Raw genomic sequence first — 8,245 nt, forward strand, 5'->3', positions numbered from 1 at the left:
AGTTCCCAAGGACATCAGGGCAGATGGGGGAGAGAGGCTATTTGATAATATAATCCAGCTGAACTGAGAACCAACCCTACTTCAAAACTTGGAGTTCTAAGTGGACAAATAAATTCCTTCTTCTTCCTGCTTTAACTGGGCTTGAATTTCTGTCCTTTTCAATCACAGTATCCGTGAATGAGATGACACAAAGGAAGTGGTGTAGACTGTGTACTACATTTGCCAAAGTAATCTTTGGTCCATTGCCCTACAGGAGTGTTTGTGTTTATTCTGGTCAGAGCTTTCCAGAAATGATTCCAATCAAGGGTTTGTATTTCCAGCAAATTCTCAGCTCACTCTACCACTTGGTTCAAATTTCAGTCTTCTTGGCTCTAAATACAAGCACGATTTCATTTCCACTCATTAGAACAGTGAGTCCAAGGTGCGCGGTGGTCTCCAGAGGTCACAGGCTGTGTCATTACGACACGGAAGACCAAGAGCTCTCTTTTGCTCTCTGACTCTCATCTTCAGGAGCAAAATGTCTTTTATTTTTAAACTGAGAGAAGGTCTTGCTCTATAAAAACCTAGGTTGGCCTCAAATTTATGATCCTCTTTCCTCCATCTCCCAAGGACCGATATTGCAGGCACAACAAAACAAGCCCAACTCAAGTCCGTTGATTTCTTAATATTCTAAATTTATACCAGAAATGATTTTTGGCATCCTGAGACAAGGCCAGGGCAGTGTTAGCAAACAAACTTTTACGGACCTCATGTATAATGTCCTCAGGGCTTGGTCAAATAGTTTCTTGCATGTTGTCTCTGCCTCTCTGTCTCTATCTCTGTGTCTCTTCATTTCTGTCTCTGTCTGTCTATGTCTTTCTCCTCCAACAATCTCCTCTCTTGCTGTCATCTCTACTGTTTTAAGAATAAGGCTTTGTAAAGAAGCAGCTGTTAAACCTCCTCAGATAAATCTCTGTGCAACTGATGGTGGTTACTGCAGATGCCAACAACTTTTGAAAGTGCAGATAGCAGACAGATGTGGAGTGTTCAGGCCCAAGAGGGACAACTATATAACATCTCCTCCCCAAGGCTCAACGACCGCCTAGGAAAAAGCGGTGGAGAATGTGTAAGAGTCAGAGGTCAGCGAGAGCCAGGGTCAAACAGTGTCTTCTGCACATTACAGGACCACTATACTGATGAAGTCACGGCAGCTGAGTTACCTGCATTAGATGTGTACGAGATCAAGCCAGCCATCAGTCTGGTACAAAGTTCAAAGCGCTTCATCAGCCCTAACACCTAACTGAGGAGATACACAGAGACGATGGCTTCTGAGGTAGAGAAAGTCAACTTTCTTTAAAGGTTTAACACTTGGTAAATTGATCATGCTTCAGTGGATAGCATAAGCCAGAAATGACACGTTATTAAATTATTAAAAAGGAGGACCCAAAGTTGAGGGGGCCCATCTGTGAGGAGTTAGAGGAGAAGTTGGGAAGGAATATAGTGAAAATATATTGTATGAAATTCTAAAAGAATTAATAAAAAATTTATTTCACTTGGTTTTTTTTTTTTTTTTTTTTTTTTTGAGATAAGATGTCTTTGTGTAACAGCCCTAGCTGTCCTGGCACAGTCTGAAGATCGGTCATTTATACCCAGGAGCCAGAGAAGTCTGTTAACCCAAAGTGAGGTTCATGGTCCTTTAGATTTAGATAAGGTTGCTAAAAACCTAAGCAAGTGTTAATCGATGATTGTCAAAAACCCCAGGAGACATAAAAAGATGTGACTCTGGGAATGTGAAGACTAGGAATAAAGAGAGATGTTTAATCTTTATTATAATCCTTCGATCTAACAACTTTAATTAGTTTTGTGAACTTTAAAATATTTTTTTATTTTACATTTATTTTGTGAGGCTTAGAGAATTAATGAGTTATGATTTTATAATAATTACATATTGAAAGGCTTTTTTTAATTAATTAATTTATTTATTAAAGATTTCTGTCTCTTCCCCACCGCCACCTCCCCTTTCCCTCCCCCTCCCCCAATCAAGTCCCCCTCCCTCGTCAGCCCAAAAAGCAATCAGGGTTCTCTGCCCTGTGGGAAGTCCAAGGACCAACCACCTCCATCCAGGTCTAGTAAGGTGAGCATCCACGATACTGCCTAGGCTCCCACGAAACCAATAGGTCCAGTAGAATCAAAAACCCATTGCCATTGTTCTTGAGGTCTCAGTAGTCCTCCTTGTCCGCTATGTTCAGCGAGACCAGTTTTGACCCAGGCTTTTTCAGACCCAGGCCAGCTGGCCTTGGTGAGTTCCTGATAGAACATCCCCCTTGTCTCAGTGTGTGGGTGCACCCCTCGCAGTCCTGAGTTCCTTGCTAGTGCTCTCTCTACTTCTGCTCCTGATTTGGACCTTGAAATTTCAGTCCGGTGCTCCAATGTGGGTCTCTGTCTCTGTCTCCTTTCATCGCCTGATGAAGTTTAATATTCAGGAGGATGCCTATATGATTTTCTTTGGGTTCTCCTTATTTAGCTTCCCTAAGAACCCAAATTATAGGTTCAATGTCCTTTATTTATGGCTAGAAACCACTTTTTATTAGGTTTTAATAAGTGTTAAATGTTTGAAGATAAGATTTTTATTACCTGGTAATACTTAGAGAATGTTGCTTTTTAAAAAATGCCATTTGATTAAAAGTTAAAAATGATTCTTAACTGAACATTAAACCATTAGTAACCACTAAGAACATGTTTTTCTCATATACTAAAGTTCCTTGAATATTTTTTTTTCAACCTGTGAGCTCCCTGCTCCGAGCTTCATGGCCTCAATAACACAAGTCTCATTTCTAATTCTGGTGCCCTAATTATGAATTATTAAAAGTATGTGGAACTTATCTCGCTCACTACATCCAGTTGTTGACACATACAACCCATACTCAGAACATCTGTTCTCTTGACCCATACCATTCAGCTCTTAGGGAAACATTTCTCTCATGTATTGTCCTATGTCTGGAAATAAAATAGAGTACAGAACCGGGGATGGTGTAGGGATGGGGTGGCTCTCTGTGCCTGCCACACAGTGTGAGGACCCTCAGTTCAGATCCCCAGCACCCACGGAAAAGGCCAAACAATGTTGTAATTGATATAGTTTCTATATTATTATTCAGGACTGAGAGGCTGGAAAATGAATGCACAGTCTTTGCCTACAATCATGTATATGATAGTCAGAATTTATTACCCTGAGAGGAGACCAAACTCTGTCAACAGTAATGGAATTCTTTGAAACACTTTAGGGATTAAACCAACTATTTCCATCTGCTTAAATATCAATACTTTCTGGAACACATATCAAATTTAACTTTCCAAACCATTCAGATCAAAACAAGTGTTGCCGAGTCGCAGCTGTTAAATCAATGCTGTTGTTTGTTAAAAAAAAAAAAAAATCCAAACAATGACTAAGTGGCCCTAAAAGAAGAGCAGAGACATTCTCTGCAGAACTCTGCTGGAAAATAAAATGCATTTGAATGTTTTTCCTCTGCAGTTATTTGATATGGAACACTGTAGAGTACCAAAAGCTTCTTAAAAATAAAGTGGAGAAACCACCACCACCCAGCTCAGTTAAGTTGTTTCAATTTTTTTAAGCCATCCAAAGGCCTCAGTGGAGGAAAAGCTTCACCAAATTAAAATCAGAAAGAAACTAAAAACTGAAACCACAGCAGGAATGGGGGCATGCCATCACTGCAATGTAAAACAAGATAAACTGTCAACATCTAGTGTGTTGGGGTCCCTGGGTAAGGGTCCACCCCAAATGAGGACACAGAGGATGCAGAGTGTGAACAACTGCATAACAAGCTTTATTTTGTATGGCCTTTTATGCAGACTAAAAAGCATTACCTCAACTCTGAAACCCTCCTTTACTCACGTACATGATCATAAGAAACTCCTGCCTCTCCTTGCAAGAAACAATACCTCAATTAATAACAGTAATAAAGATGAAAAGAAGAACATAGAAACAAGACAACATGTATACAGAAGCAAAGTACTCCTTTGTAACTGGTAGAGCGTGAAGAACTGAGCCCAAAGGCCACTTCCTTATCCAGGGTAGAGATTCTGACAGAACCTTTGAGAAATGGGGAGAGAAAGTTTGCTTTCATCTATGCTTGGTTTGCCAAGCAACCACTTCCCAGGTTCGTCTCATCTGTCCCAGGAGGAGCCTGAACTCTAAGCCAGTTCTGTGTCTCCACAATAAACAGCAATCATTATTTCAAAAAAATTACTAGTAATTATAAATAGAAGCTATTAGAAAGGAGGTCCAAGGAATGCATGTTACAGAGTTGTAGTAGGAGGCCATTTGTTTGTTCCTGGCTGCTCAACCCTGAAATAATCACTTAGAAACTATATTATTTAAATCACTGCTTGGCCCATTAGCTCTAGCTTCTTATTGGCTAACTCTTACATATTAATTTAAACCATTTCTATTAATTTGTGTATCACCATGTGGCTGTGGCTTACTGGTAAAGTTCCGGCATCTGTCTCCAGCAGAGCTACATGACTTCTCTCTTATTCCACCTTTCTTCTCCCAGCATTCAGTTTAGTTTTCTCCACCTAGTTCTATTCTACCCTATCAGGCCAAGCCAGTTTTTTTATTCATTAACCAATCGTATTCACAGCATACAGAGGGGAATCCCACATCATAGAGTGGTAGTAGATAGGCAGAATATTCATCTAAATATTATTGATCCTTTAATAGGAAGCTTAGATATATGTAACAATATTGAACTTCAACCATCTTTGATATTCAACTGACTTTCTTCTCCCCCATTTATTGAAAATAGATTTTTTTTCTCACATAATGTATCCTGACTATGGTTTGCCCTCCCTCTATCCCTCTCCAGTTCCTGCTCACCTCACTTCCCATTTAGATCCACCCTTTCTGTCTCTTATTAGAAAATAAACAGGCTTCTAAGGAATAATATACATAATTAATATATAATAAGATAAAAAACAAACATATTAGAATTGGACAAAACAGAAGGAAAATATTCCAAGAGAAGGCACAAGGTGAAAAAATACATATGCGTGTACATATATGTGTATATAAATTATATATATATAAATTAATAAGATAAAATTTTATAAAAGGGAAAAGCCATGACATGACACTACGAGACAAGGAACCTTCGAAGAGTTGAGTTCGTTTTCTGTTGGTCATTTACTGCTGGGCATGGGACCTAATCTTAAGAGCAATTTGATTCCCAGTGAGACTCCCTCAGAGAAAACTGAATTTTCATTTGCATGTGGTTATTAACTGAAGATTGCTTTTGGATTAGGAATAGGGGCTATGTGTCTAGTTCTCCTTTTAGCTCTAGGACTCTGTTTGGTGCAGACCTATGTAGTCCTGTGCACACTGCCTCAGTCTCTATGAGTTCATAAGTGCATTGATTCTCTTTATTTAAAGGGCCTTGTTGACTTGGCATGATCCATCATCTCTGGCCCTTAAATTTTTTTCTCCTCTTCTTCCTCTGGGTTCCTTGAGCTTTATGGGGAGATTTGACAACGATCCCATTTAGGGATAAGTGTTCCAAAGTCTTTTACTCTCTGCATAATGTCTGGCTATGGGCTTCTGTATTTGTTCCCATCTACTGCAGGAGGAAGCTTCTCTGATCATGGCTGAGCAAGGCACTGATCTATGAGTATAGCATAATGCCATAAGAAGTCTTTTTATTGCTACTTGTTTTTTTTTTCTTTTTTAGAACAGTAGCATTTGACTTTACCCTAGGTCCCTGGGCTATCTAATCTCCTTGGTCACCCAATCAGTGTCAGGAATGAGTTCCATGTCATGGAGTAGACTTAAGTGAAATCAAATATAGACTGGTTATGCCCACAAGTTTTGTGTCCTATTATACACGCACATCATGCATGCTGGACACAATTGTAGAACAAATGGTTTGTAGCTGGTTTGATGTCTGCATTTTACCTTTGGTAGTGTGCAGGGTGCCTTCCTGTACCAAAGCGTCTGGCACATAAGGGCGAAGGCTCTATGCAGGTGAAGGCTTGACTTCTCCATGTTCAATGAGTTGTGTAGTTACTGTCTTCAGCAATGGGGCTTGGCCATTAGTTTGTGATGAGCAAGCTATAGACTTGGCAAAACCCTGAGTTATTTGGGGGTTTTCCATAAGACCTCTTTGGCCAACAACTCAATTAGATGTAACCCAGTCACAGTACCAGGAGTTTCACTTGGTGATAAGAGATGCCTAGTTCAGGCTACATCTCTCCTTTATTTGGCTATTTCCTTAGATAACCCTTATATATGTTTATATTTTAGGAAGCTTTTACTGTACTAGGTTTCCACTCTACCCCTCAAGTGCCCCTTAGTTCTAGTTGTTTTTCTCTATATTCCTTCCCTCGTCCCCCTCTCTTCACACCCATCCCACTTGATCCTCCTGTTCTATCCCTTACCATCCATCTATAACTATATATTCTATTTCCCTTTCTTAGGGAGAGCTATCTGACCCTCTAGTCCCTTACTCTATGCCTAAGCTCTGCGATTCTATGGATTGTAGCTTGGTTATCATTGACTTAATAACTGATATCCCCATATGAGTGAGTCCATACCATATTTGTCTTTCTGGGTCTGCATTACCTCACTCAGGGTGATTTTTTCCTAGCTCCATCCATTTATCTGTAAATTTCATTTTTTAACAGATGGGTAATACTCAGTAGTATTGAGTAATACACAGCTTTAAATGCATTGAATAAATGTATCACATTTTCTTTTTTTTTTTCCTGTTGTGGGACATCTAGGCTGTTTCCAATGTCTGGCTATTATGAATACGGCAGCAATGCAATTGGTTGAGCAAGTGTTTCTGTAGTAGGATGGAGTATCCCTTGGGTATATGCATTCAGGTATTTGAAGCACAAGCATCATTAACTTGTTCACTCCAGACAAAAGGCATCCCCAAGACATCCTCCATGTCGGTGCTTTCTCCCCGAACCCCAACACATATCTGTCAGGAGGTGAGATGAGATTCCTCTCATCCTCTTGCAAGGCTCAGGTATCTCTCTAGTCTAAGGAATGCAGCCCAGTTCTGCCAGACATCTCTCTCCATACCTGGCAAGTGGAGGGCCAAGTAGGCCTTTGACCCTATCACCTACTCGTCCTGCCTGCTTCTGTGTGCAAGAATCCACAGACATCGTGGTTCTTCTTCCACGCAGCCATCTGAGGGGAATTCCAAGAGAAGGCATGTGGTACAGCAGGACTCAGGTGTCCCACTTCCTCATGGGGCTGGCCCAGCTGCTGGAAGCCATCAGTTTGTCACACCACTACAGAGAAGCAGCTGGTGAGAGCTCTTGGGAGAGTCTAGAATACTGGATCCATGGGGAACTGGTGCTGTCCCTGGAACTGTGAATGTGTGAACTTGCACAAATAGATGACAAGCTTCTTATGAAAAATTATGAACGTATAAATGTTCCAAAATGGAAGCAAGAAGAGGGTGGGAAGAACTAGAAAAATCCACGTCTGACGCCGAGCGTGGCAAGGGTAATGGTGTTCTCACGAGACCAGTGGGACAGCTGGATTCCAGATGTCTTGAAGGAAACCTGGCATTGGGGCTGAGGAAACTGGAGGACTCCAGACACAGTTATCTCCTGAGGGCTGGCACTTTCGGTGTGGTTCCAGGGTGCCTGTCTCTTCAAGTCCTTGCTTCTAGATATTCACACTCCCACGGCTCCCTTCCTTATAAAACAAAATCCAATCATGTAGCAGAAGAGAGAGTGTGCCCCATAGGGATTGGATCACAATGGGATAGCACGTATATTTATTGCTGTGCTTTCTAGATCCATCTCTCAGATCTCTTCTCTAAGAGCAGCACACACTTCTCCTTGTGGGAAGAACTCACAGGGATCATGGTTCTTCTTCCACCGAGCTACCTGAGGAACCCAAGAATGAATCTAACATAATCGGGAGACTATTGTGCCAGCCTTTGCTTCTTCACACATACTGGGCACGCCACAGATGTGCCACATCATGAACAAAGGCATGCAGAACCCACAGGCTAACAAATTGAGCCTCACTGCTCAAAAGCTCCTTGATCAACCTGACGCTTCTATTTAAGTTCTCTAGCCTCGGTTAAGACCTAAGACTACTGCTTCCTAATCTAACGGCTGGACTTCAACATCATGAGACACTGATCCCAAACCGCTCAGCTAATTCATTCCAGATTTTTTCATTCTCAGCAACACAAGGAAATGAATGCTTGTTATCTTTAGTGGCTAAATG

This window comes from Alexandromys fortis, unplaced genomic scaffold (assembly GCF_014885135.2).
Source record: "Alexandromys fortis isolate MF-2015 unplaced genomic scaffold, M_Fortis_MF-2015_v1.1 scaffold_107, whole genome shotgun sequence".
Lineage (NCBI taxonomy): Eukaryota > Metazoa > Chordata > Mammalia > Rodentia > Cricetidae > Alexandromys > Alexandromys fortis.